At 33.8% G+C, this 27,646-nt stretch overlaps 1 protein-coding gene and 1 long non-coding RNA gene across 2 annotated transcripts in view; both read right to left on the bottom strand.

The window, feature by feature from the left end:
• LOC141557871 (T cell receptor alpha chain MC.7.G5-like) overlaps window positions 1–27,646 on the bottom strand; it is a 563,004-nt gene that overhangs the window by 471,431 nt on the left and 63,927 nt on the right. The window lies entirely within an intron of this gene.
• LOC141553670 (uncharacterized) lies at window positions 23,151–27,106 on the bottom strand. The gene is made up of 3 exons (XR_012485576.1): window positions 26,976–27,106; window positions 25,844–26,179; window positions 23,151–24,272 (listed from the first exon to the last, which is right to left on the bottom strand). It is a non-coding gene; the product is annotated as an uncharacterized LOC141553670 (long non-coding RNA).

The raw sequence follows: 27,646 nt of genomic DNA, 5'->3' as shown, positions 1-27,646 counted from the left end.
ATAATTTCTGGATCTGAGATGAAAAGAAAGAAAAAGAAAAGGCTGTATTGAACCTTATTTTTCTGTTACATTATGATGGCAGATAATCAGTGAGAGACCAACTTAATTTATGGAAACAGATTTATTAAGAAGTGATGGAATTGGACATGCACTCAGGCCTCTTCTGGGAAGATGTGTTCTTTGGTGCCTTTCTTTATTAAAGGGCATGTGTGACCAACATTTCAAGTGGTTCCTTAACTCTGGTGATGGGGGTGGGGCAGAGAATGCAAATAGGAATTACAAGAAAACCAGGAAGGTTTCCCCCGACCCAGTAATTTTTAAATGGACAAAATCTTCCCTCTTCTCTCTGTACTTGTCTTTTACATGTGTGGTTTGGAGCTCTGAAAGCTCTCTTTTTTCTTTCATACTTCTAGCAAAAGGAATAGGGTTTTCCTCCTATTCCACAGATGTAGGTATAGAAGTTACATATCAATGAAGTAAGTACATGCCCTTTCTTGTGACTAAATATCAAATCTTTTGCTTTATATTTCTTTCCCTGAACAAAGATGACTGAATAGCAGCCTGAGATGGATGACTCCTAGTCAGCTATACCTCATGAGTTTGAGATCCATTGTTATTGCAAGGTCCAGGTTCTAGTTGACCAATGAGAAAGCTTTTTGAATCTATATATTTCTCAAACAGTAGATGATTATGACTAGAAGGTTGAACCATAAGGTCAGAAGATATGATCTTTGAGTCAATTGCTGCTTGACCACTGGAGATTAAAGTGAAAATGGAATTTGTTCAGTATTTACTTACAAGTCCCTAGTAATTTTTTACCTGCTGGGAAAATATAACAAAAGTTTTGAATTAATGTTTCATTTTTTATATATTTTATGACATATGCTAATGGATTCTTTTGTGTTTTGTGTTTCTTTTGTGGAGGTGGAAATAAATAGCACTCCTATCCTGGATGGCTACTGCTTTATACATTAAGTAATTTTTTTCTAGAAGGAACACTTGCTAATATCTCATATGGGAAATCCTAGATATGAGCCTATCTAAATTTATGCAAGATGTTTTCCCTAGGATTGGGGAATAATAACCTAGAGAGTGTGAGGAATTTTAAAAAGCCTAATTTTGAGGGTCAGGGCCTCTCAGGACTAAATGTGGACTGCCTAATTTCAGAGCCAGGGCACTGTTTGGGCCACAGATATCCTGCACATTTTACAGTTCTCTCTCTTTACCAAACTAATTTTTAGCTCCTCAAATGATATGAATTGAGTGCCCCTTTTCTCTTTCTTTCAGAAGTCTTTACTCATCCCTTATTCTCTCTAGCTTGGGAAGTGACTGAAATTATGAGGTAGGACTGAAAACCATGCTCATGTTTCTAAAGCAGACTGAAAATGAAGCTAGACTACATTCGCTTCTAGGATACACAATAAAAGACAAAGTATTGTAAACATCCTGAGGTGTGTCCCCCCACATTAGGAAACATGGCCAAGTCCCCAGCTGCAGGATTTATGTACAGCCTGCAGGTGTCTGTGGCCCACTGTGCCTCCACACCACACAGAAAGATGCCTGAGTCTTCAGGCTTGGAATTGCTGATGTTTAAGAAGCTGTGTCGTTCTTTGGAATTAATTGAGGTTCCCAATCTTCCTTTTTTCTTTATCCCTGTCATCAATACAAATAAGGAGACAATACCTTCTTGAGGATCCTGCCTGAACCACTGTAGGCTGTTTTCAGTAAATGAGAAATTACACTCGAGGGTGACATTGTCCTCCTCTTGCAAGGTCAGGGACTGAGGAATCTGCTCCACCTTCTTCTGGCCACTCACCCCTGTTCAGAAAGACAGGTTAACAATTTTATTAAGCTATAGTTTCTTTCTAATCTTCTGCAAGTGCAGATAAAACAGATTGAACATTGCTCCTTCCCCTCAATTTTGAAGGGAATGTCCCTTTCTCCATTTCTATTTCTAGCATCTACTCAACTCACCGGCAAGATGAAAGCACAGAAGCACTAATGAGAATCTTAGGAGTTTCACCATTCTTCCTTCTGCATGGGATCAGTACAATTTAGTTTGGGGGTAATAAGATAATTATGATAATAGGATTTAGTTTTATGCACAATGCTCTGATTGAAGGCTCTGAGGCTTCAAGTATGCTGCTCTTGCTCTCTAGCTCTAGAAAACATAGGAAATACTTAAAACCTTTCAGCCAATCATAAATAGCCTTCCCCCTCCATATGGGATGTGAAGGGAAATGGAAACATTGCCATCTTGAGGCCAGATCTCCAATTGCTAACGTGATATATTCCTTTCATGCTTTTCTTTCTTGGAGTCTGGAGCACATGACTGACAATTTGGTTTGTTGGCTGCCAAATGCAGAAATCTATTTCCCAAATTTCTCCCTGGATAGAACCAGATACTGTTGTAACTAGGGGCTCAAAAGCTCATTTGCATAAAGGTTCTTCTCCTTGGTAGAGATTGATTATTCAGTGTTCCAAGGAGTTTGGGAATCACTCCACAATAAGTAACAGGCACACAGAGCTTTAAGGTTTGCAAAACTCAGTGCAATATTATCTCATTGGATCCTATCTTATTGGCATTCAAAAGAAAGAGAGCTTAATTTGGGTGGGGATGATCAAAGACAGTTGACGTTTTAATTAGTCTTGAACTATTAATATTGCATTGATATTGAAATGGGGGGTTGAAGGGAGGAGGACACTGCATTTGGAGAAAACATCAAGAGTAAAGATGTGTAATATATTCAGAAGCTACCTGATGATGACATATATGTTATATGCAATTGGTACATAGCCTTAATATTTAATGCTATATGCTAAATGTGGTGCTATGTATTTCTGCATGTAAATTATATGCAATTCCAATATGAATATTGCATACCATGTATTTGAACATATCTTACATATTTAGGATGGTTACCCATGAGTATTATTTACTAATTGATGAATGTTTATGCTATATACTCAGATATAGCTATTATATATACTCAGATATAGCTATTATAAGAAAAAAAAAGTAAAAGTGAGGAAGTAAAAATAAAAGAGTTGCATTTAGCAAATGGCTAAAATTTCCATTTGGTCAGAATCAACAATTTTGGTAGAGAAACAGTAGAAGATAAAGTAGGATAGTAAGGTACAGAATCTTGGGTAGGATAAAGGATTGCATTTTTATTTAGTGGCCAGGGACATTTTTGCTAATTTCCAAAGTCTTTTCTCTCTCTTCCCAAAGAGAGCCTGAAACCTCATATGTCTTCTCTCAAAGATGAAAATCAAGAGAACCTCTGCTTTCTGTCAAGCTCTTGATAACTCTGTTCTGTTTGCAGCTGCTAGTTGAGTAATTATGCTCTCCACCAATATGTAAATGCACAAGGCCTAAATTCAAGGTTACTAAAGAAATTAAAATTCTTATTCTTTCTTCATTGTTGATCCCTCTCTCTGAACCTGATTGAGTGATAACTTGGTTTTCAGGTACCCACTCTAGCAGGCATTTCAGTTTTAAAATGGAGCAAGGATTCTAGAGATTAGCTGAAAGCCCGTCCCAGACTGGGTTAGCATCAAGCCATTCATCAGACGCAGGTTTTCTGTACAGACAACAGATGCCTGGGGAGCACTGTGCCTGAATGGCACAGAGGTAAGTGCCTGAGTCTCTGGGTTGGGAGGCTGTGATATATAGGGAGCTCTGCCGTTTCTTTGTGTTGAGTGTGGCTCTTAAATTTTCTTTCTTCTGTGTCTCTCCAGTTAAGAAAAATAGGAAGATGAGGCCTTCTCCAGGTTTCTGTTTGAACCACTGTAAGGTGGTCATAGTAGATGAGTAATTGCACTTCAGCATGAAGCTCTCTCCCTCCTGGAGGCTCAAGACTTGAGGACTCTGGTCCACCTTTACCTGTCCTCTCACCCCTGCTCAGAAAGAATGGTCACAAATTAGTGGAGAATCACTGTGATATTTTTATACCCTCTTACATCTAGAATTGAAAGAGATCCTTATTAAGCTTATTAAGCCCTTCCCTTCCTTTTCTTATTTTCAAGAAGAGAAAACCTGAGCCCCAAAGAATTTAAATGACTTGTCCAACATTCTAAATGCAGTATCAGAAATGGGTTCTGAACCCAGACCCTCTGAATGCAGTCCGTTCTTTTTTCCCTACACCCTGTTGCTTCCTTTCCAAACCCATGAAGATATCTAAAAGCCTGTAAGTCTTTCTGAGCTTTCTCCACTGCTTTTCTAATGGAAGTCACTTAATTTTCTTTTGAAGTACATCTCTAACTCACAACAAATCTGGAGCCAGATGAACCAGAAGGAAACTCCCAGTGACCTCTTCAGGGTACCTTTCTCTCTGTTATTGTTGTTCATCCTCCCTGTTTGAAGAGGAACAATGACTGCCAACTCTGCCCCCTCTCTCTCTACCTAAAGGCTCTCACACCAGGATGTCTTTTAACTCAGAAGCCTCTGGGTGTGCCTTAAATGGTTCTAGCTGTTTTAAAGTTCAAGGGGCCTCTGTGGTGTCAAACACACTCAGAGAGAGAGAGCAGCTCCAAGAGCCTCTCACTCAATGCTGTGACTTAAAAACTCCTCTCTAGGTAGCTAGAACTCAGCTTATTAAAGGTTTTAGAGTTGGAAAAACTTTAGGGATTATTTAGTCCAACTGGCTCATTTACTAAGATACAAGAAAAAGGATAGCCTTGTCTGCTATTTTTTTAGAAAACAATTTTACTTAAAGTTTGAGTTTCAATTTCTTACTCTCATCCCTCCCTAATCTCCCCCGTCTCTGAGAAGATAAGCATTCAGATATAGGTTATACATGTACAATTATATAAAACATTTCCATATTAGTCATTTTGTATAAGACTTGAATAAATTTTAAAAAAAATGAAAGAAATTGAAAAATAGGATGCATCAGTCTGAATTTAAACAATATCTTTCTGTCCTTATTCTGGAGAAAGAGAGTATGCTATATGATTAGTCCTTTGGGATTGTCCTGGATCATTATGTTGCTGAAAATAGCTAAATCTATCATAGTTGATCATCACATAATGTTGCTGTTATAGTGTTTGATGTTCTCCTGATTATGCTCATTTCACTATGCATCAGGTTCATGGTAAGTCTTTCCAGATTTTTCTGAAATCATCCTGGCTTGTGATTTCTTATAGCACAATAATGTTCTATTACTATTATATACCTCAGCGTCTTCGGCCATTCCCCAATTGATGGACAACACTTCACTTTTCAAGTCTTTGCCAGCACACACAAAAAAGTTGCTATAAATATTTTTATACAAATTAATCCTTTTTTTTCTTTTTTTGGGATGTCTTTTGAATATAGATCTAGCAGAGGTGTTTCTGGATGAAAGAGCTTGCAGTTTTATAGTCCTTTGTTGCCCACTATCATGTTGATAGCAAGTAATGAAGCCAGATTTCATTGCCATAATCCCTGACTCCAGATGCAGTGCTATATCTGACCCTGACACCTATATTTCATATATAGGAAATAAAGGAAGTTCAGTAGATGCCCATCTATTGTAGAATGGCTGAACAAGCTATGGTATACAAATATAATGAAATACTATTGTGCTATAAGAAATGATGAGCAGGCAGACTTCAATAAAATTTTGAAAGATTTACATGAAGTGATGCTAAGTGACATGAGCCAGAAGAACATTGTACACAGAAACAGCCACATTATATGATTCTTAGCAATACAATGATCTAAGATAGTTCCAAAAGACTCATGATGGAAAATGCTATCCACATCCAGAGAAAGAACGATGGAGTCTGAATGCAGATTGAAACATACTATTCTCACTTTTTTGTTTGTTTTTCTTTCTGGTAGTTTTTCCATTTTGTTCCGAGTGTTCTTTCACAGCATGATTAATGTGGAAATATGATTGTACATGTATGATATGTGTATAGCATATACATATACACAAGACATGTATGTGTGTATGCACACACAAGTATGTATATGTACATGCACATATATATACTTATACATCAAGATATACATGTACATAAGAATTGATAGTGTTTATAAGCACATGTATACCTTAATAAATATGTATATGCACATGAATGAATATAGGCATGTATATAAGAATACATACATTCATGTATGTATATATTATTACATATTATATATTATATTATACATAATAAATGTATATTATATTTGTATTGAAAATATATTTATCATATACAGTTGCATTTTCAGTGTATCTGCTTGTTTGTGTCTCTCTATGTGTGTGTGTGTATATATATATATATCTCAACATTATGCACAAAGACACATTTATGCAGAAAGATACACAGATAGATTTATAACATTATTGTTATATTTTGAATAATATATTTTTATTCATATACTATATTATATTTATGATATATAGTTGATATCTGCATGTCTATCTATATATAATATACACATTATATATAATAGACACACACACTTATAATATAATATAATATAATTAGTATGCATGTATTTTCCCTGCCCTTCTAATATATACCAGAGAGAGACATCTGATATCTGGTTGTGTCTAAGACTTGCCTTTAAACTCTGCTTAGTCCACTTCCTATCCTTAAGATATATTGCCTTTTTATGTGATCTAACCCCAAATTTTCCTACCTATCCTAGAAAGAATTGGAGAACCTAAGTTTAGCTTGATGACTTATGGGTTCCACTAAAATGAATGGAATGGTCAGGAGAACACAAATTTGAAAGGAATTCTGCATATGGTTATTATACTGTCATTTATTCATTGTGATTTTCTGGATACCATGTTAAGATTCTTTTCTTTATAGGTGTTACTTTTTGGAGTTCTCAAAAGATGAAAGTTGTGTATAATGTTGGTGGAATTCAATTTTGAGACAAAGTTTTGAATCATTATGTTACAGCTTTATAGTTCGAAGAGACCTTTGTTACCAATCACCCTCATGTTACAGATAGAAAAAGTGAGGCTTATGTGTTTGACTAATATGTGTTAACCAAAATCACAGTTATTACCTAGAAAAGCTTGAGATTTGCCTCTGATTCCAAATCCAGCCCCTTTCTACAGTATCACATAACAGAATAGAGTTTCATTCATTAGAAGCACAAAGGGACATTTCTAGTCTTGGGAGTAATAAAGACCATCATGTCCAAGAGCAGAAACATTTCCAGAGATCATGACTTAGCATTTTTAACAATACTCTTTTCCCCCATATTTCCTAGTTACAGTAACTCTAACTCTAATCCTACTTTTAGTAGTCTGGGACAGCAGAACAGGGGATTATCTTTCACTGTGGAGATAACAAAATAATTAAATTTTATTGGGGAGAGAGAATGAAATCTCCCTCTCAGGGCTGGACAGACTCCAGGTCACTCCTGTGTTCCTCAAGATTTGAAAATCTACCTTTTTTTCCTGTCTGGATATGATCAGATCTCAGAAGTGAGATTCATTGATTTAGAGCTGGGAAGAATATTGGCGGTCATCACCCCAACCTCCTCCTTGAACAGATGAGAAAAACAAAGACCAAAGGAATTTAATTTGTCCAAGATGGAATACAGGTTTAAACTGAGTTTCTGAGTTAGATCCTTTGATTCCTGATTTTATATACTTTCCACTAAGCAATGCTTTCTATAAAATAGTAAAAGAATGAAAATTATTGGGGGGGGGAGGGAAAGAGTAAGTGATAATATTGAGAAAATAGTTATTATTACTTAACTGTTTTTTTGTAAGCTTCACAGAACTGAGTCTGCAATTTATATTTAAGAGTTTTCATAGGCATTAGGAAATTTAATTTCTCCTCTATTCCACTAAAAACCATCTATTATTTTTAGTAGGCCTTTATCTGAATCAATTACAGAATGATCTTTGAGTAAAGTAGTATACTGGCCATGTACCTACATGTCCTATATATCCTACAAACATGGAGTAATGCATCAAAAATATTTTAAAAAATACAGTTTGGTCTCAGTAGAGTCCCTATCTGAGAGAGTGCCATGCTTGCAAATTTATCTAAGTCATTCAAGCTCCATCCATTCTTCCTGAAAATCAGGGGCTTTTGCTTGTACTAGAATGAACAAAATTGAATTCACTAAGAGAAATCAAATAAGAAGTCATCTCAATCTAAGCATAAGGTAATTGTTAAATGTCTTTGCTCAATGGAGTGGCCTAATGTAATGGAAGACATTGGATATGAAGTCAGAGGATTTGGATCTTACTTCTGTCCTTTACTGTATGTGACCTTGAGCAAGTTATAAATATGGGTATCAGTTTTCTCATTTGAAGAAGTTGGACAAATAATCTCTGATATTGCTGCCAACTCTAATATTCCATGGTCCTAAAACCACAACAGCTAAGGCAAGAATGAAGAATATGATCTATGAATCCTTGAGGTATAAGTCTGGGAAGATTAACTCAGAAAAACTGGTTGGATTAGTATGTCTCTTTGGGAAGCAGTGCCCTCCTGTGGGTATATAAGTGCAATGGAGGCCAATGTTTCCTTGGGACCTATCCTCTATATCAAACTTTTCAAACTGTGGTTTAAGACCCCACATGGAGTTTTGTAACTGAATATGAGAATTGCAAAATTATGATTTATTATCAGTAAATGTTTTATTTTTATATCTATTGTATATACTTATATACCCAGGATTAGGTAAAAATTTCTTTGGTAAAAAGGAGTCATGAATGGAAAAAGTTTAAGAAACTCTGCTTTTTCCTGCTCCTGGCCTTATTTCTTTCTTTTAGAATAAAACATTTTTTTCAATTAATAAGTATTTCTTTTCCCTTACTCCCACTTCCTTCTCCTACTCATTGTGAAAAAAGAAAAAGAGAACCTTTATAATAAATATGCATGCTCCAGGGAAAAATCTGTGTATCTATCATCTATCTATCTATCTATCTATCTATCTATCTATCTATCTATCTATCATCTATATTTTTTCCCCATTTGATCTTATTCTACATCCTGAGTTCTTCATTTCTATTTATATCTCTTTGGAATCAAGGCTAATATTGCATTGATGAGAGTTTTAAGTCTTTGAAAATTGTTTATGTTTACAACATTTTTCTGAATTATATAAATTGTTCTTCTGGATGTGTTCACTTATCTTGTCTAGATAATAGCTAGCATTTATGTAGTGCTTTAAGGTTTGCAGAGCGCTTTATTTTGTGCTATCTTTTGATCTTTTCACATAAAAGCTATATTTGACAGATGAAGTAACTGAAGCTGAAAGAGATTGTGTCTTTTTCAAGGTCCCATAGCTAGAAAAAGTTGAAAGTGGGATTTGAATATCAAATGTAGGACACTATGTATTGAGCTACCTCTCTGCCTAGACTGTTAGACTATTCTTGTTTTACTGCCCTAAACACACTGTATTGTGTTATTTTGGAATATTCCAAAGCGAGCTTTCTTTTCCTTTTTTGTTGGTGTATATAATACTCCCTTGAAATTCTTTAGATTAAAGCTGTAGTTCTGAAAATATGCTCTGTAGACCTCCATATGATGGGGATTATTTCTTGGATCTTTGAGTTCAAAACTATTTTTATAATAGCACCAAGATGTTTTCATTTCTAATATGGTAAATATTGCTAGATTAAAAACCTGGCATGAACAAAAACTTTTGGGGATCCTTAATAACATTTTATATTATAAAGGGGATCTGAGGGCCAAACTTTGAGAACATTTCTCTAGAGAGTCAAGTTTTTTGTGTTTTCATGAAGACTAGAATGTCCATATGGAGCTAAAGGTTATTGGGAAGATAAAGGAGGCTTAGAAGAAGGCAATGAAGAGACTGGCAAGGTTAGGATTCTAACAATGGGGAATAGGTTGGGATACTGCTGGTATCAAATCCTTCAGTTTATTTACAAAATTTTATGCCAAGTAGACTTTCCTTCATGCCTATTTGAAAATCCAAGATAATTATTGGTGTCAGGCCAGCTCTCCAGGCCCCTATTTCTTCTCTAGGGAACCTTCAGGGCTTTGCCTGCCATCTTTTTTAATCCTCTATCACCACTGTTTTTTCCACTTATCTCCACAGGATCCCTGAAGCAAAGTTTCTACTTCTCCTTTCCTGTTCCCTGTCCACAAAGCATATAAGTCTTTTTAGGTTTCTTAGGGATTTTATTACTAGCAGCTCTAGGAAAACAAATAAACAGGGAAAAGTTATAAGAGGCTTTTGAAGCCTTAAGTGGTAGGTGTAAAGAAATGGCCCATCAGTTGGGTATTGTTTGGATATTTTATATGTATTCATTTTTCCCTGGAGGGTGTGGAATCTATCATAACTGCAGAACTACATAATGATTTTTTGGAAGAGATTGAGCTCCTTAGTCTATAAAAATCCACTGTTCTCCAGTGACCCTTACAGAGAGATAACAAGCTGCAAGTTGTGGTGCTGACCTTCTCAAACAAAGAGTGTAAAAAGCCAGACAAGATACAATTAAAAACAGGGGAGCTGACTCCCAGGAATGAAATGTTGACAGAATAGCCTTGGATTGAAGTAGAATTATCACTTAATGCTTTTTAAATCCATCACCCTAAACTTACACCATCTGATCTTTTCTCTTATCTTTCTTCTTTACTTAAAGGTGTTCATTTAAATGGTTCAATGAGAGGAGATACCTTGCTGAGGGACTCAGGAAATTTTGGAATTTTTCCTATTCTTCATGATTACTTAAGCCTCTCTCTCTCCCCCAACCATGATGCCTTATTCTTTTCTCCATATTTCTTATAACTCCAACAAATCTAAAAATCTCTGAGATTTAAAAAAATTTATTATTGTTATTTTAGCATTTACTGAGAGACAAGAAGGGTGAGATGGATGGAGAGTTGGTTTTGAAGCAAATAAGACCCGGACTTAATCCTGGATCAGATATATATGGGCTGTGTGACAATGGACATCGTCTTTCCACTACATTGGCAACTCTCTGACATTAAATGCAGAGAAGATGAAAACCTTCATTGATAGATGGAGTCCTATATATTAATAAAACCACATCTGTCCCCTATCTTTATTGCAAAGCCTCACTTTACATTGGATCTTGATCTTCTTAATCCTATTCTCACAGGATGTTGATATTCTTTTATATTTATAATTTGTTTATATTTATAGAATATATTTATAATCACTTACCTGCCCTGCTTTCCATTTCCTGTATATCCTTTAAAAATTCTGGTTAATGAGCCCCTATTCTAAAGAGGCATTCTTCCTCAGAATAAATTATGACTCATCCCAGAACTTTTTTTCTTATAGCCTCTCATACTATATTTCCTTTGAGAATTTCAGGTTCTGAAATGAGAGGCAGAATGGTATAGTTCAAAGTATATTGGACTGAGAATCAGGAGAAACTTAGGTTTTTCTTTAATCTAAACTTAGATTTAGATTAAGTAAGTGTCTGTCTGCAAGTCATTTAGCTTCTCTGATTCTTACTTTTCTCATCTGTAAAATGGGAATAATAAAACCTGTCACAGGGGTGTTGTGAGGATCAAATGAGCTAACATACACACATATATCATATATCTACCTATTGATCTGCCTGTCTGCCTCTGTGTGTGTGTGTGTGTATGTATGTGTGTGTGTGTGTGTGTATAGAGTTCTTTGTAAATGTTAAGGCATTACATAAATGCCACATTATTTTTATGAGATCTTAATCATCTTTATTGTTATATATAAAAAGTCCAAAAGGCACAGTTTCTGAATAATTAATCAATTTATTAAGCATGCTAGCATATAATTAATAAAAGGGTTAATGGCACCTTCAAATGCTAAAGGCCCTTCATGGAATCCAGTCAATGCTCATATGTCCTTGGAAAAGTGGGTGTTCTTGAGAATGGCAATCAACTCTGATCAATTAGCAAGTAATATGAGAATGAATATTAGAATGAGAAATGGCCTTATTCTAATGAGAGTGTGAGGCACATGATTTTGATCCCTCAGTCTTGGTCAAAGAGACTTATCAATATCCATATTACCTTGTCTTAGAGTAATCTACTTTTCTCCAAACCTGTCTGAGTAAACACGATGGGCCAGAATTTATCAATTAATCTCAACGAAAATTTATTTATTTATTTTTTTTATCAGATCTGAGTTTTCTAGTTGGGTCAGTTTCACTTGAGATTTCATCTCATTATGAGTCCTGCACTTCAAAGAATGTCTGAATAACCTACAGGGGCAAATTTCTAAATAAGTAAAAAAGGGGGAAAAACCTAAGTTCTAATTCAATAATTGGCTATTAATATAGGAGATACATAATCATTTCCCTCACTATTTTGAACTACTTTAAATCTGTTCTAAAATTTAGAGAGTCTGTCTGATTTTGCCTGTCATTTTCCTTAAATGAAGTCTAAGAGTGTGAAAGCAGTATACTCAGTGCTTCTTCCATATCCCAGTAGGTGAAATTATCAGCATGTCAAGTAAAAAATGTATCAGTTGCTCCATTTCTTCATAAGATAACCAGATTGTTGAAGTCCCCTGTCACAGCACTATCTTGCTTCTACACCCGCATAGTGATCTGGGCTATGAATTTGTCATCTTATTCCTTCAGCTTTCCTAGCAGCTTGTAGTATATTGTAGTATATTCTCACTGCTGTTTCACCATCATTTCTCCCTCTGATCTTTGCCCCGATTCTCTCTCCACTATTTAGGTTCATAAATTTTTACAAAGTATTTTATTGATGTACATATCCCTGCTTTTCCTTCTACCTAATTTTTTCTGGAACATGACATATCTTTTCTTTATCAGGCATTAATTATCCTTTTTCACATATTCTAATGTTTGTTCTTTTGTTTACACCTTCACTAGCCCTCCCAGGAGTAGTCTTTTTCTATTCTTAAATCCAATGGGGGCTAAGATCTGTGCTATTCCATTATATGACATATGCTAATAATTAAATCTGTCATCACTTTCCCCTAAAATGGAATTATTCTATAGGGAAGCCACTAGGATCCAGCATATACTCAATTATGTTATCTGTACACATAATTTAGGGATCTTATATCTCTATAGTGTGCTTTAATCCTCCACTTTCCCTCATTACACTACAGTAAATCAGTAAATCAAAGATTATAATAAGAAATTAAAAATCATGTAAGGATTTGCAACTGGAAACACAGAGTACTGTTGGATCCTCATCTAAATATACTTTCAATACTGTTGGATTTTCATCTTAATTTACAGATTATGCTCTTCATTAATTAATTCACTTAAAAGACAACACTGCTTTTCCCTCCACTCCCCATTCTCCACATATAACTTTGATTATACTCTATTCACAAATACTTGGAGGAAAATTTTTAGATGATGTTTATTCTACTGACTGTCAGTTTCAGGTAAAAATTCTAGGCTGAAGACTGACTCAGTTTTAAGCTCTTTTAGACTCTAATTAAAAGTAGTTCTTCCTTCCTATCTTTCCGTGTTCCTATATGTTCCAAGTCACAAAGACTCTTATAAAGTCATATTTTTCAGCCAGTATTAAAATCTTGAGTTCCTGTTGCATATTACTCATGCTTTGTGCCTTAATATGAAGACTTCTATAGTAATTTTTTTTTCATTATTTAACCATTATTGTATGCTGTAGATTACTAAGTATCTTTTCTACTTCCTTTTCCATGTCATACCTTTTGCTTTCTAGAATATATGATTATGGGTCAATATCTGGAAACCATTTCTTAGCATTATTTTTAGTTTAATCTTAATCAAATTAGTTAGTTTCTAAGCAAGCATATTCTGTGTGGCCTTCAATAGATATCCTGTATCCTTGGCCTTTGGATTTTATGTCTGTATAATGGAGATTTTAGTTGGAAAAACACTTACCCCCATTATTTAATACATCTTCTTATCCAGTAGGTTCACATTGCATATACAATTTTCTCTTTTGAGGGGTTTGTGCTATGCAGCAATCAATAAAATATCATATATACCCTCAAATTTTGTTTCCTTTGTAAGACTTCATAATCCCTAATGATTCTTTTTAGATTTCTTCTGGTAGTCTTATTTATTCCCATATAAATCACCACTAGTGAGTAATAGTTCTCAGATTTCACTATTCCACCTGGTAAAATGCTTGTTTTCTTACTTTCTTCTGAATTTTCTACTTAGACAGCTATTTCCAATTATGTTTATTTGTAGAAATCAGGCTGATCCTTATAGGGGACTAGCCTCTACAAGAGGCAAGCAGGTTAAAAAAGCTAATTCTTATCAGCAATTTTTTTCAATTAAAAAGTCTTCCTTCATCTTTATTTTCTGTATTTGTTCTTGCCGCTTTCTTAATTCCTAAAACTTTTGTTTTCTGGATTCCATTGCCAACCTCACAATTTATTACTTTTCTGAAAATCACTGACCAAAGACATCTTTAGTTATATTTGCTTCATATTGGATAGAGTTATTGCTTGATCCTCCCTCAAATTTCTTGAAGTTGTTATGCCTCATCTCATTTTTGCTGTTAATTCATATGATTTTCTTGATGATCATGATATGGTGCTGACTTTCCTGTTCTCATTCTATTGTTGTTTCACATCTGAAAATAACTGTCATGAATGGTAGCATATAAAGTAGCTTGAAAAATATCAAAGAAGGCAATTGTTGAGGGATTGGTTGAAATTCTCTGAGACAAATCAGGAACCCGGTTTACTGAATACCATTCCTGATACAGATAGTGAGTCCATTCTAGAAATCAAACTCTTTTCTGTGACTCAAGATGATCATTTGCCTTGGTATCTCCACCTTGCCCTGGAACTCCATGTTGAAACATCAGGATAATTACAAAAAATATCAGATTATTTAGATTTCCATCTTGAAATTTCTAGTACTGAAGCTTAACATAGTAGCTATGATCAGATGCAGATGATCAGATGGTGTGTCCAAAGAAGACTAATCCCTCTAGTATGAGTAATTACTGGGCCCTTTTAAGGGCTGCTCATCTATGTTTGGTGTCTACCACTAATTTGTCCTCAGGGTCTCCAAGAAACTGTCGCATATGCAGCAGGCACATCCTGTTAAATTATCTAGGCAGAAGGGCTAAATCAGGTTGAGAGCAACTAATGGGTCTCAAACTCATTGATGAGTTAAGGATGTGTCTACCCCAAGAGTATGAAGACATCCCCTGGAACAATGGATGAATGAGAACAATTTGTTCCAAAAGCATGAAGGAGGCTAAAAAAAGCAGGCATTGCAAAATGCTTAGAGTTTGGTCAGATATGAAAGACACCATGGTCTTCTATGACTTTGAATGAGAGGATGAGGCAGATGACTTTGTGCAACTCTACTTCACTTAAATTCAATTCACCAAGGAGTCAAGATATCCCTGGAGATGTTATTGATCCTCTTTAAAAACAAAAGACAGGTAGCAATAACAGGCAATTCTGCATGGTTATTGTGCAATTCAGATTATGGTCTTCAGGAGTGGAAGAATCTTGCAAATTTTGACCTTATTGAAGGTGACATCTCAGTAGGAAAGACAACTGGCTTATAATTCTCCAAATAAAAATCAATTTTTTTCTTTAATGTCATGTCATTTTCTGTTTTACATATTCATTTATATACCAACTTATTTACATTTTATTTTTCATAATATCCCCCAGGAGAATCTATAACAATGGTGTCAAATTCAAGTAGAAATAGGGAGCAGGATAGGCACCAAATTGTAAATAAGGATCTTTGAGGGTTCATATTCACTTAGAAAACTACCTATTGACATTATGTGTTTTATTATATTTTATATATTTTATTAAATATTCCTCAATAGCAATCTAATCTCATTCAGGCAGCACTGTGGAATATTCCATGCAGATGCAGCCACGTATTTGTCACAATTGGTCTACGAGACTATATACCAATGAGCTGTAGTTTTGCATCAACAAAGGAATTTTTTATAACACGGAAATTCCCTATATTGATGAAACTGCTGACACACACACAAAGTAATCATTTTGTCTAAATGCTTGCTTGATGAAATAGCTGTTTTCTAGTGATAGAAATATAATTAATGCTTATTTTAAGACATATTATACAAATTTTTATTTAAGATTAAATAATGCTTATCAAATTTTATGTATCTTAATCAGTATTGAGTAGAAAAAATACTGAAATGTTTAGGAATTATTCAAGTTAGGTATATTTGTCTTGTAAATTATTAAATTTTGCAAAATTATAAGAAAAAGTATATTTCTGTGCAATAATACTGCTCCTAATATAATACCAGAAATTAGATTTTTAAAAACCGTGTTGATTATTGCTTAATTTTTAATATGAAGATTAAATGTGAACATTCCCTGATTTTTATAAGTAACTTAGTAAAAGGCAGAATAGTGTGGTGAGAAAAGAACTAAATTTGGGGTCAAAAAACATTTGGGTTTTCATCCTAGATATAATGTTAGCTCAGTGATCCTTGCAGAAATCATTTAACTTCTCTGGCCCTCAATTTTTTTATCCATAAAATCACTTTATGAGGGTCACATAGTTAATAAATGTCAGAGATAGGATTAAAACTTAGGCCTTCTGATCTAAAACCCCTGATCTTTTCTTTAAGCCATATTTCCTTATTCTGTAACAGTGAATCTGTAACAAAAAAAAAAGTTTCCGAGTGAAACTGAAGTTAAAGAATTCCAATATGCTAGGAATGAGTAAATATAATATGATAGTCACATGTTTATATTGGGTCAAGTATTGAACATATTACTCTTTTTTAATCAGTTTAAGGAAAATATTGAACAAATAATATTTAGAACATATTTGACTAATAGACCATAGTGATTATTGTTGGTAAATCAGTAGCTTTCTTGTATTAGAATTGGGCGGGAGAGGGGATAAAGTGAGGTGTCACAGAGTATAATTTACGATCAAACAATTTGTCTAAAGAAAATAGGAATATGTGTTTGTCTCTAGCCATTCTATTATGTTAGTTAGCAGCACCTGAAAAAAAACTTCTTAGTATTAGAGGATCTTAGATCTAGAACTTCCAGGAAACTTAGAGGCCAGATAATTCAACCTTCTCACTTTACAAATGAATATACCCAATCCTAGTAACATTGACAAGCCCAAGATTATACAGATAGTGGACATTCTAGATAAAATTGAATCCTAGGTCATTTGGCTTCAGAACTGGAACTTTTATTGTACCTGTCTACTAGAACACTCATCTTTGTCCAAACACAACAGAATAAATAGGACTAGGGCAAAAAAGGGTTATGTAGAGGGTCACAGACAGTGGGGAAACTCTGGGTAAGGCATAAGACCTTAAGCCCAGAGGGAACCTGCTAACAATGTCTGGTTCAGTTCTACATACAATAGCAAGTTGTTTGTGGTCCCATGTGTCCAGTGTTTTTGTTATATTATATAAAGGGGAAAGCCCTTAAAATAAAGGGACTCCATTTTTTCCATCATCCCAAGGATCACCCACCATCACTTCTCCACTAGAAAGGTATATTTTAATCATCCTGGTGTGGCGGCTCTAGAAAGCAATGGTGTGTTTTGTCACCACAACTTGGGGGCTCTAGAAAGAAGGCTATTTTAATCACCCTAACTTGGGGGCTCTAGAAAGCAGGATATTTTAATCACCCTGACTTGGGGGCTCTAGAAAGCAAGATTCAATATTTTAACCACCCCAACTTGATTAAGGTTAGTCTTTGTCCTTAGATTAATGGCCAGTCCATTGTATTACTCACTGGATATGCATATATCTGCTGCACTATAGAGAGTGTCCCCAGTATCCTTTTCTAGAATTTTCTCATTTACTATTCTCTCCCACTGATTTAAATCTTCAGATTATGATCCTGGTTTCCTTAAAGGAACTTGCTATCTGTTTTCTACTTTTTGTCTTCAATGACATAGACTTTGAATTTAAATTAAACTTCTATACTTGTGGCACATTCTTATCTCTCTTAGGGTGGCTGAACTCATGTACATGACTTCATCTTCATCTAGTATATTGTTGTATGTCAATCTTCATTTAATAGAATGTGATCAAATTTTAAATCAAATGTTAACTTCTTCTTTTATCTCATGTACTCCAAGATGAAGAAATGGAATAGAGGTAAGAAGGGGGAAGGAAGAATTAGAAAGAATATGATATTAATTTACTTTGTGCTTCCTGTATGCTAATGTCAGCTTTCCTTTTCTTTGAAGAATTGTTTAGAACCCGATTCAAGGGAACAGTTAAAGAAAGTCTTTGTAGTCTAAATTTTGATTCTGTTTCAAAACACCATCACTTTAATTCATGTTGTCTGGGAAGCTACAGATTGCTATTCAATCTACTCTGGCTCTCATGTATTGTATGTTTTTAACTACCAGTCTTGCCAACAAGAACATAATGTGTTCCAGGGCATGAAATTTGATTTGTATTAGAAAGGTCATGAGACATAAAAATGAGGGATGCATTAACTATATTATTATCAACATTTGCTTCTAACAAAGTTTATCTTTAAGTAGAGTGTCTCTGCTATTCAAGGGGATTAAGGAGATGAAATATAACCAGAAGAATTCACCAAGATTAGCTTATGCTAAGGTTATTGCTATTGTTAAGGTTATGCTATTGTTAAATATAGCTAAACACTTGCCAAAATCATTTAGCACCATTTCTTTGAATTCTGTACATGGTACAGCTTTCTCACAAGTTATTTATATGATGGTGTATCTCTCTATATAATTATCACAATTCCCTTATAGATTTGATATGAGCCCAACTCTTCTGTAACTCCAACTCCAGAACTACTATATTCACTTCTCCACAATGCCTCCCTAATGTTTATATATATATACATATATATATAATATATACAATTTCCTCCAATAGAGTACAGGCTCCTATAGGGAGCCTAATTTTGTCTTTGTATTCCCAGAACCTAGGACAGTGCTTTGCAAATAATAAGCATGTAATAAATGCTTATTGATTGATTTTTCAGTGCCATTTCCTTGTATGTTTCTTAGTTTCAGACAAAAACAAAACCATATAAATGTTAGTTTTATTAACAGTTGAGTCTGTGAAGTAAAAGCTTTTCAGACAACTTTGGATGCATTTATTTCAGCTACATTGCTGTTCTGAGATTCCACTCCATTATCCCAAGGGTATGTTTGAGAACTTAGAGAAAACATCCATAGACTGACCCCATGTAGGGCCTAAAGGCAAATGATATGTTATAGCTAGTAAGTGCCTTCAGTGGTACTGACCTCTCTGGTCTCCCCAGCCACTATCAAACCTCAACCTGAAGCAACTTCCATGGCCCTCAGGCCCCAGGCTCATCATTAACTGATGCTCTGGCTCTTCCTGCACTCTTTGCTCTATTCCTGTGAAGATGTACCTTCCAAGACAGCATAGTTTTGCTACAGTTAATATCTGAAAATACTATTCTCACCTTAGGTGGAACAATTGATTTTCTGATTCTTTGACTTTCTCAAATAATATATTTTTTGTTTTATATTTGTTATAATTTTATTCAACAATTACATCATTTTTGTATTTTATGAAAACAATTTTTCTTTTTATAAACTCAAATTATTATTCAATTCTATTTTCTTTTGCTATAGTTTGATTTATAATACACATACATTTTATATTAAAAGTAAAGTAGATAATGTTGGATCTAAAGTCAGGAAGTTGTTGTTCAGTCTTTTTTCAATAATATCTGACTTTTTGTGACCCTATTTGGAGTATTCTCAGTAGAGATACTGGAGTGGTTTGATATTTCCTTCTCTAGCTTATTTTCTAAATGAGGAAACTGAGCCAAATAGGGTTCAATGACTTTTTCAGAGTCATACAGCTAATAAGTATCTGAAGCCAGATTTGAACTCAAGAAAATAAATGCTCCTGATTCTGGGCTGCAACTTTACCCACTGTGCCATCTAGCTGCTTGAAGTTAGGCAGACATAGGCTCAAGCCTGGTCTCAGACACTTGCTAGCTTTGTGTGTCTGGTTAAGTAACTTAACCTGTGTTTATCTCAGTTTCTTTAACTATAAAATGAGGATAATCATTATCAATTTTGTTGTGGGACTCAAATGAGATAATCATAAAACACTTAGCATTTATAGGGTGTTTACTATGTGCTATCTATTATTATGACTATAATAATTTTATTAACACAGCTTTTCTTTGAAATTATAAATATTATTATCTTCTGAAACTAACAATAAATACATAATAGTGGCTTATTTTTATATTTTAAACTTAAAGTATTAATTTAAATATCAAAACAAAAAATAACAGGTCAACAAACATTCGTATATTTAAAACTCTTTAATATTTTAAAGTATAATACTATAGTATTTAGCTACCCACATATTTATAACACATATACATATATATGATGTTCCAAGTCACAAAGAAATAATAATACAAAATTAAAAGAATGAAAAAATAGAATAGAAAAAAAATAGAAGAAAAAGATCTCATCAGAAAAGCAACTTGTCTGGAGAACAAACTGAGAAGAAATAGTATAAGAATAATCAGACTGACTGAAAATTATAATTTAAAATATCTTGATATAATATGACAAGAAATTATCAAGCAAAATTGTCTTGAAATTCTAGAACAAGAAGGCAAAGCAGAAATTTTTAAATATCACCAGTCATCACCTAAAAGAGATCCCAGGAGGAGAAATACCATGACCAAACTTCAAAACTTTCAAGTAAAAAAGAAAATGTTGGAAGCAGAAAAAATAAGCAATATAAATATCATGAGACTTTAACAATCATTACACAAGATCTAGCAGCTACTACATTGAAGGACCATATATATACTAGAATATTGTATACCATAGAGCAAAAGAGCTGGGATTATGACTAAGAGTAATTTACCCAGAAAAGTTAAGTATAATTTTGAATTAAAAAAAAAGATGTTTAATGAACTTTCAGATATTTGTAATAAAAGCAGCAAAACCTAGGGGGAACATATAACATCCAGAAAAATATTAAGTAAAAGTCAAGGACCAGATATAAGGGACTCAATAAAATCAAATCATTTACTTTTTATATATTGAAAATATTATCAGTTCTTTTATTTGGGTAGTTTGAAAAATAGTCTTGGGCTTAGCTGAGTTTGATAGGATGAATTGTATAAGGGAAAAGAGTGATTATCACATACATATAGGGCAAAAAAAAAACCCAATATAAAAGAAGCTAGTTGGGAAGGCAGGTAGTACTGCCACCTTATTCTTCTTGAACAGGGCAGTTGTTATTGTTTGTTTTTTGTTCTCAAAGACTACCATGACATCAAGGAGGTGATGCCATGACATGCAAGTGAATAGGATTTGAATGAGAGAAGGCTGTGCAGAAGTCACAAGACTCACTTTCTCATCTGGAACCATTTGGATCCAGTGGCCAGATATAGATCAGGATGACTGGAGATGGCCCTGAATATAATGGCAGACCTTGATTTTCTTAAGCTAAGGTCTTTAATAGATCTTAGTTTGACTGAGGCAATTACCCATTCAGTGATTAAGGATAAGTAAGAAAGAAATGAGGGAAAGAATGACCTTTTTTATCTAGCCAAGAAAAGGGAACCAATCTGACATGCACATGTAATATGAATAATGCATATATATGTATATATATATATGTACATATATATACATATATATATATATATAAATCTTCAAAATTCAGAAAGAAATAACAGGGCAAGGGGATAGGGTAGGAAAGAGGATAAGGAAGGGATTCTTGGGGAGGTAGGGAGATTAAGAAATAGGAGGGCAAGGTAGTGGGTAGAAGTAAAACAGGAATAAGGAAGAATAGAAATAGGGTGAAAAGGATAATGAGGGAAAAAAGAAAGGAGGAAAATACATAAGTAATTATTGTTTCGAATGGGATTAATTTACCCATATACAAATATAAATGAACACTTTTTTATACAAGTAAAGTTAGGTCTAAATTAGTAAGATTTATTGTTCAAGAGTAATAAAAATGATAATTTTACCTAACCTATTTGTGTAATTCCATTTTATTAAATCACTAAAAATATTTGACTGAGTTAGAAAATATAACAGTTCAATTAAAAGAAACTTCAAAGAAATCAGAAATAAAAAGATGGAAAGGAAGCAGATTCAATAGTATCAGACCTTAAACAATATTATAATGTAAGAACATTGTTGAAGTATAAAATGAATAATTTTGATTACTTTAAGTTGAAATTTTCTTGTATCAATAAATCCTAGGCAGCCAAGAATAGGACTACAGAAAAATGGATGTTTAAAAACTTTTATAGACAATCTCCAGATAGAATGTGATTGGATTGGAATATTGTTATGGTGTAGGAAATGATGTGCTAGCTGATTTAGAAAAACATGGAAAGACTTGGACTTTTGAAAGAAATGCTATCCACCTAAAATACAACAAACATAGTATGGTTTTATATATATATATGTATGAGTATATGTATATGTATGTATGTTTATAGATATCGATGTATATGTATGGGTATAAGTGTGTATGTGTTCAATCATAACCTTGGAGGAGGGAATGAGGAAAAAATACAGTAAAAATGTACAACTGAGAACAAAGGAAAACCTATAAGGAAGCTAAGAAAAGCTGGACAGCTATGAAAACAATGTAGTATTTATTATATAAGTTTTCATTAAATGGAAACATTGCTTTATAGTGAATCCTCTCATGTTCTGCTGTGTACATAACAATGTTTTTACTTTTCATTTTAGTTTAAAATAAATTATAATAATAAATGAAAAAAAATCCCAGTTACATTTTAATCTAGTTTCTACTACACATTTGATATCTCTAACTTAGAGTACTTAGGAATTAAATGATTTGCCCAGGGTCATGGAAGTGGTGTAAAAGAGAAGATTTGAACATGGGTTTATCTGGCTTCAAAGCAAGAATTCTATCTCCTTATACCTTTCTATGTATTACATATTATCAGGAAAGGTCTTCAAATTTTGAGTATCTAAGAATTCTAGAGATTCTTATTCTGCTGCGGAGGATATCAGAATATAAATATAGCTACAAAAGGTGATATATGAGTTATGTGATACATTAAATTAAGTATTATTTATTTATTAATTTTTTGAATGGATGGTATATCAGAGGATATTTAATCCAACTGCTATTAAAATGTTATTATTTTGAAAAGTAACATTTTATTTTATTTTGAAACAATAAACATGACAGTAAACATATACATCAACCTCTTTATTGTCATCTCTTTTGCACATAAAGTATCTTTCCTGAAAACAATTTGTTGGCAATTAATAGAAAGGAAAAGTCTGTTGTTTAATTTTGATAGAATGACACCAAAAATAATAGTTTTGTTTTCTCTTTATTTTACTTTATTGTAGTTGCTGTATGTTGTTCTTTAGGTTCTGCTTTTCTTATACATACCTTCTGATATTTCTCTAAGTTCTTCATATTCATTATTTTTATATCATAATAATATTTGTTTATATTTATATACCTCTATGTGTCCAATCATTAGGGAAAAACATTTTCCTTCAAATTTTTGTTAATACAAATAATTCTACTATGAACTTTTTTGGGTCTGGTTAAAATATTTTCCCAATCTATAATTGTAAAGAATACAACTTTCTACTTGCTTCTATTTTTTTTTTTGGCTTAACTATTATTGTGCTTTTTTTACATTTAGATTATTTATCCATAAGATCATCAATTCTGCCTTCAACATCTCTGACAAGTGATTATCTAGTCTCTATTTAAAAATACCTCTAAAGATTGGAAACTCATTATCTCTATGATATATCTGATTAAATTTTTGGAGAACTCTAATTATTGGAAAAATTTTTATAATGTTGACACCAAATGTTTTTCCTTAGAACTTCCATTTTTTCAAGTGGTGGTTTTAGTTGTGCCCTGCAGGACCAAATACAGCATATTAAATAGCTACGTATGATAGTACTTTCAACATCTGGAGATAACTATCATGTCTTCTCTGCTTCAAACTTCAGCTTTGTATTTTCCTTCCAGCATAATAACTTATGCTTTCTTCAACCAATCATTTTAATGAAATAGTTAGCAATTGCCTATTATAGTTATGATTCTTTATATATATATATTCAAGTTTGTCAATGAATAAACTCTATGAACTGAAAGCAATATTTGAAATGTGGTTTGATCAGGAGAGTAGAGAAGGATTGTCAAAGGAACAAAGGATTTATAGTTGGAAGAGATTTTTAAAAATGAGTTAGTTTTACCTCTTTATTTTATAGAGAAAAAAAAATCCAAGCCCCAGATAACTTAAATAACTTGTCCATGAATGAGTAATGAAACAGTTTCAGTCAGGCAATCCAGGATGCATGGGTCCAAATCCAGTGATTTTTCCATTATACCATAGTATCCTTGGTCTAAAAACAAACACAACAAAACTTACTTTTAATAATAAGGCTTGAAACCGCTTGAGTTCTGTTGGCTGCCACATTGTTTTGTGCTTTTGTCTTGAGAATGCAATCTTCTTTCATATCCAGAGAATAATCACTTAGGGTTGGTGTGCCTGAAAAGGGCTTTAGGAAGAAGGAAACACTTCAAGTGGACCCTTAATGAGTATACTTAGGATGCCAGAAGGAAAAATGAAAACATTAATGTCATTTAAAGATGTAACTGAATTCAGAGTAGCTTTTTGTCTTCATGTATTTTCTCCATCAATTAATATTAATATTATAAGAACTATATTATAGCTTGCAAAAATCTTTGACATTAGAACTTTCTAATTTAAAAGTATGGGAGCTGTTATTCCTGAATCAAGCAAACATGTATTAAATACTCTGAATTCACTAATAACTTCAAATGAATCTGTATTTTATTAATTATAATACCATCTCCATGCACTTGAAATATACACATAAATGTAAGATACATGACTTATTTAGTCTATAAAAGGTATGTTTATTTTTTTATTATGATGATTACAATTATTATGAAATATAATTTAGGAAGTAAAATGTAGGAAAGAATGTTCTCATATGCCAAATTAAATTTTGTGCCTTTAACCTATCTCATTTAAACATAATTTCTCTTCTAAGACTCCCATTAATTGTATTAAATATGGCTGTGTACTTTGAATAGCCTGTATAGATCTGTAATAGGAACAATGGTGAAGGGCATTTGGGGAATGACAATGAATCTCAGCTAATTGAAAAAAGAAATCCCTTTTAACTCTTCCTTCTTTGATGTATTGTGTGCCTTTGTTATTGTTCAGTTATCATTAGTCCTGTCTGACTTTTTATGACCCTATTTGGGGTTTTCTTGGCAGAGGTACTGGAGCAATTTGCTATTTCCTTCTCCAGCCCATTTTACATATGAAGAAACTGAGACAAACAGAATTAAAAGACTTGTTCAGGGTCACATAGCTAAGAAATGTCTGAGGTCAGGTTTGAACTCAGGAAGATCAGTCTTCTTGAGTTTGGGCCCAAAAGTTTACCCATTGTGCCATCTAGCTGCTCTCTATTAGGTAATAGCAGTAATAGAAATAATAATAATAATAATAATAATTCTGGATAAATGGTATTAAGTATCTACCTTGAGAAAACATTTCTTTTGTGACTGGCCTAAAAATACTTTATTACATTATATAAAAGATAGATAAATCTAGATAAGGGCAGGGGCAACAGGGACAAAAATTATTTAGGAAGTCTAGGTGACATGATATCAACCACTTACTCCATTCTTCCCTATCCAGAGGCAGGGACTACCAAGAGAGAATAATTCCAGACTTTGGGGACCCTACCCACAGGCTTTTGCCCCACCTTGACTTAGGGCACAAGGAGGTGAAACGATCCACAGAGATAATCTGTCCTCTGTGTGACTTGTATTCTACTCATACTATAGTTCACAATGCTGTGAAATTGTGAGATGTGAATTCCCTCATTACCTCTCTCCCCTGATAATTCTTTCCCCCCCATAATTTCCTCTCCCCTACCTAGTCAGGAAATAATGTGCAGGTGTAGCCTTCAGTTCTTTCACTGTGTACTCTCCAGGGCACAGTAATACACAGCAGTGTCTCTCTGGGTGACGGCAGGAAGGTTCAACATGCTAGACTTTCTGTCTGAAGAGATAGTCAAAGAGACTCTTCCATTGGTCACTTTGGCTTTATAATTTTGAATGAGGAACTGTGGCTCCTCATTGGGGAGCTGTCGGTACCAAAATACATTCATATTAGTGCCAATGTCCTGATGACTACAGGGCAAATCCACTGCTTGTCCTTCTATTGCTTCTTGTGAGATGGGCTGGATGACCTTAGAATTGCACATAGTACCTGAAACGGAAAAGAAGAGAAGGTAATAGTTTAGCTCCTAATAGTGAGAGAAAATAAACAAAAGATAAAAAACCCTGGATCTCATCTTCCTCTTCTATATTTCTGGTGTTTCTCCATCAGTATCTCAAAGAGGCAGAAAAATCTCAATGGCCTTAATTATAAGGAATATTTAAAGACTATGTGCATAGGCAGAGGCTCTAATGTGTATGGTTATTAAGCTGAATGAATTTCAACAGTCATCAACTCAATAAGCCTTAGCTAAAAAGATTATATGTTAAGTTTTGAGGGGGGGGCACAAAGAAAATCAAAAACAAAACAACCAATGCCTCCTTTCTATTCCTAAAGAGTTCAGAAATCATCTCTGGAGTTAGTGTGAATAATAATAATAATAATAATAATAATAATAATAATAATAATAATAATAATAACTATTATTCAATTGATATTTAGTGTTTTAAAATTTGCAATACATTTTACATGTACTCATGTGAAATTCAGAATGACTTTGTAATACAGGTACTTATATAAAGAATATTATATTACAACTAGTAAGACAGAATTAGAATTGTCTGACTACAAAATGACCAAACTCTAGCTACTCTCCTACCACCTAATCCAGCTCTATCCAGAGGCAGGGACTACCAAGACAAGAGAGTAAAAACTTCAACTCCTTTTCCTAAGTATTCTTGTTTAAATAGTAATAGGATGGAATGAGGTGGGGGGATTGCTCAATTGTTCAATTTATTTTACCATGTAGCAACTTCCTGAATCCAAATGGGGTCCCCAGAACACTTACCAAAGGTGAGAAGCATAATCACTCCTATAGAAAATCTCATATTTCAAGTTGGTGATAGGATCTATGTCTCTAATTTCAGTGTATGCTCCTAATTTTCAACTGAGGAAAGTAACAGAAAAATGAAAGTAATAGCAAATTGTTCTACATTTGAATTCAAACTCTGGGTAAGGGTAAGGAGTCCTTGAAACTAGAACCAGCCTATAGCATGGCAGTATTTAGCTGAGGCTCCAGATCTAGCTTCAGTGGTAATTTTGGGTAGGGGAGTGGTGACCACACCAAAGGTAGACATAACCTCAAAGCAGAGAATGTTGGGTTTCCCTTTAGAAAATTACTTTAAGCCCTGGGAGCACATTGCCTGAAGAGAAACTCTTATCCAGCCAGCAGTTTCCAAATGGGGACATTCTATTATCAGGCATAATTTTGAAATTGTTCTGACTCTCCATGAAGTTCCTGAGTCTAATCTCTCAAATCTTGGAATTCTTTAAAAATTTCTATGTCTGAAACACAAGGAGTCATGAAAACATAAGAAAGTGATTCCCATTCCCCTTCAGGGAGAAAAAAAAGATGGTCAATGGAGAATTGATATGATATGTCATAGAAATGTTATTTTTAGAACTTGGACAAGAACTATAGTTCCTGATGCCCTAGTGCTCTGTGGTAATTCTTGAGGC

Source organism: Sminthopsis crassicaudata, chromosome 2 (genome assembly GCF_048593235.1).
Source record: "Sminthopsis crassicaudata isolate SCR6 chromosome 2, ASM4859323v1, whole genome shotgun sequence".
Taxonomy (NCBI): domain Eukaryota; kingdom Metazoa; phylum Chordata; class Mammalia; order Dasyuromorphia; family Dasyuridae; genus Sminthopsis; species Sminthopsis crassicaudata.
Note: the sequence above shows the minus strand (reverse complement) of the source record. Positions and strands in the feature narration are given on the sequence as shown.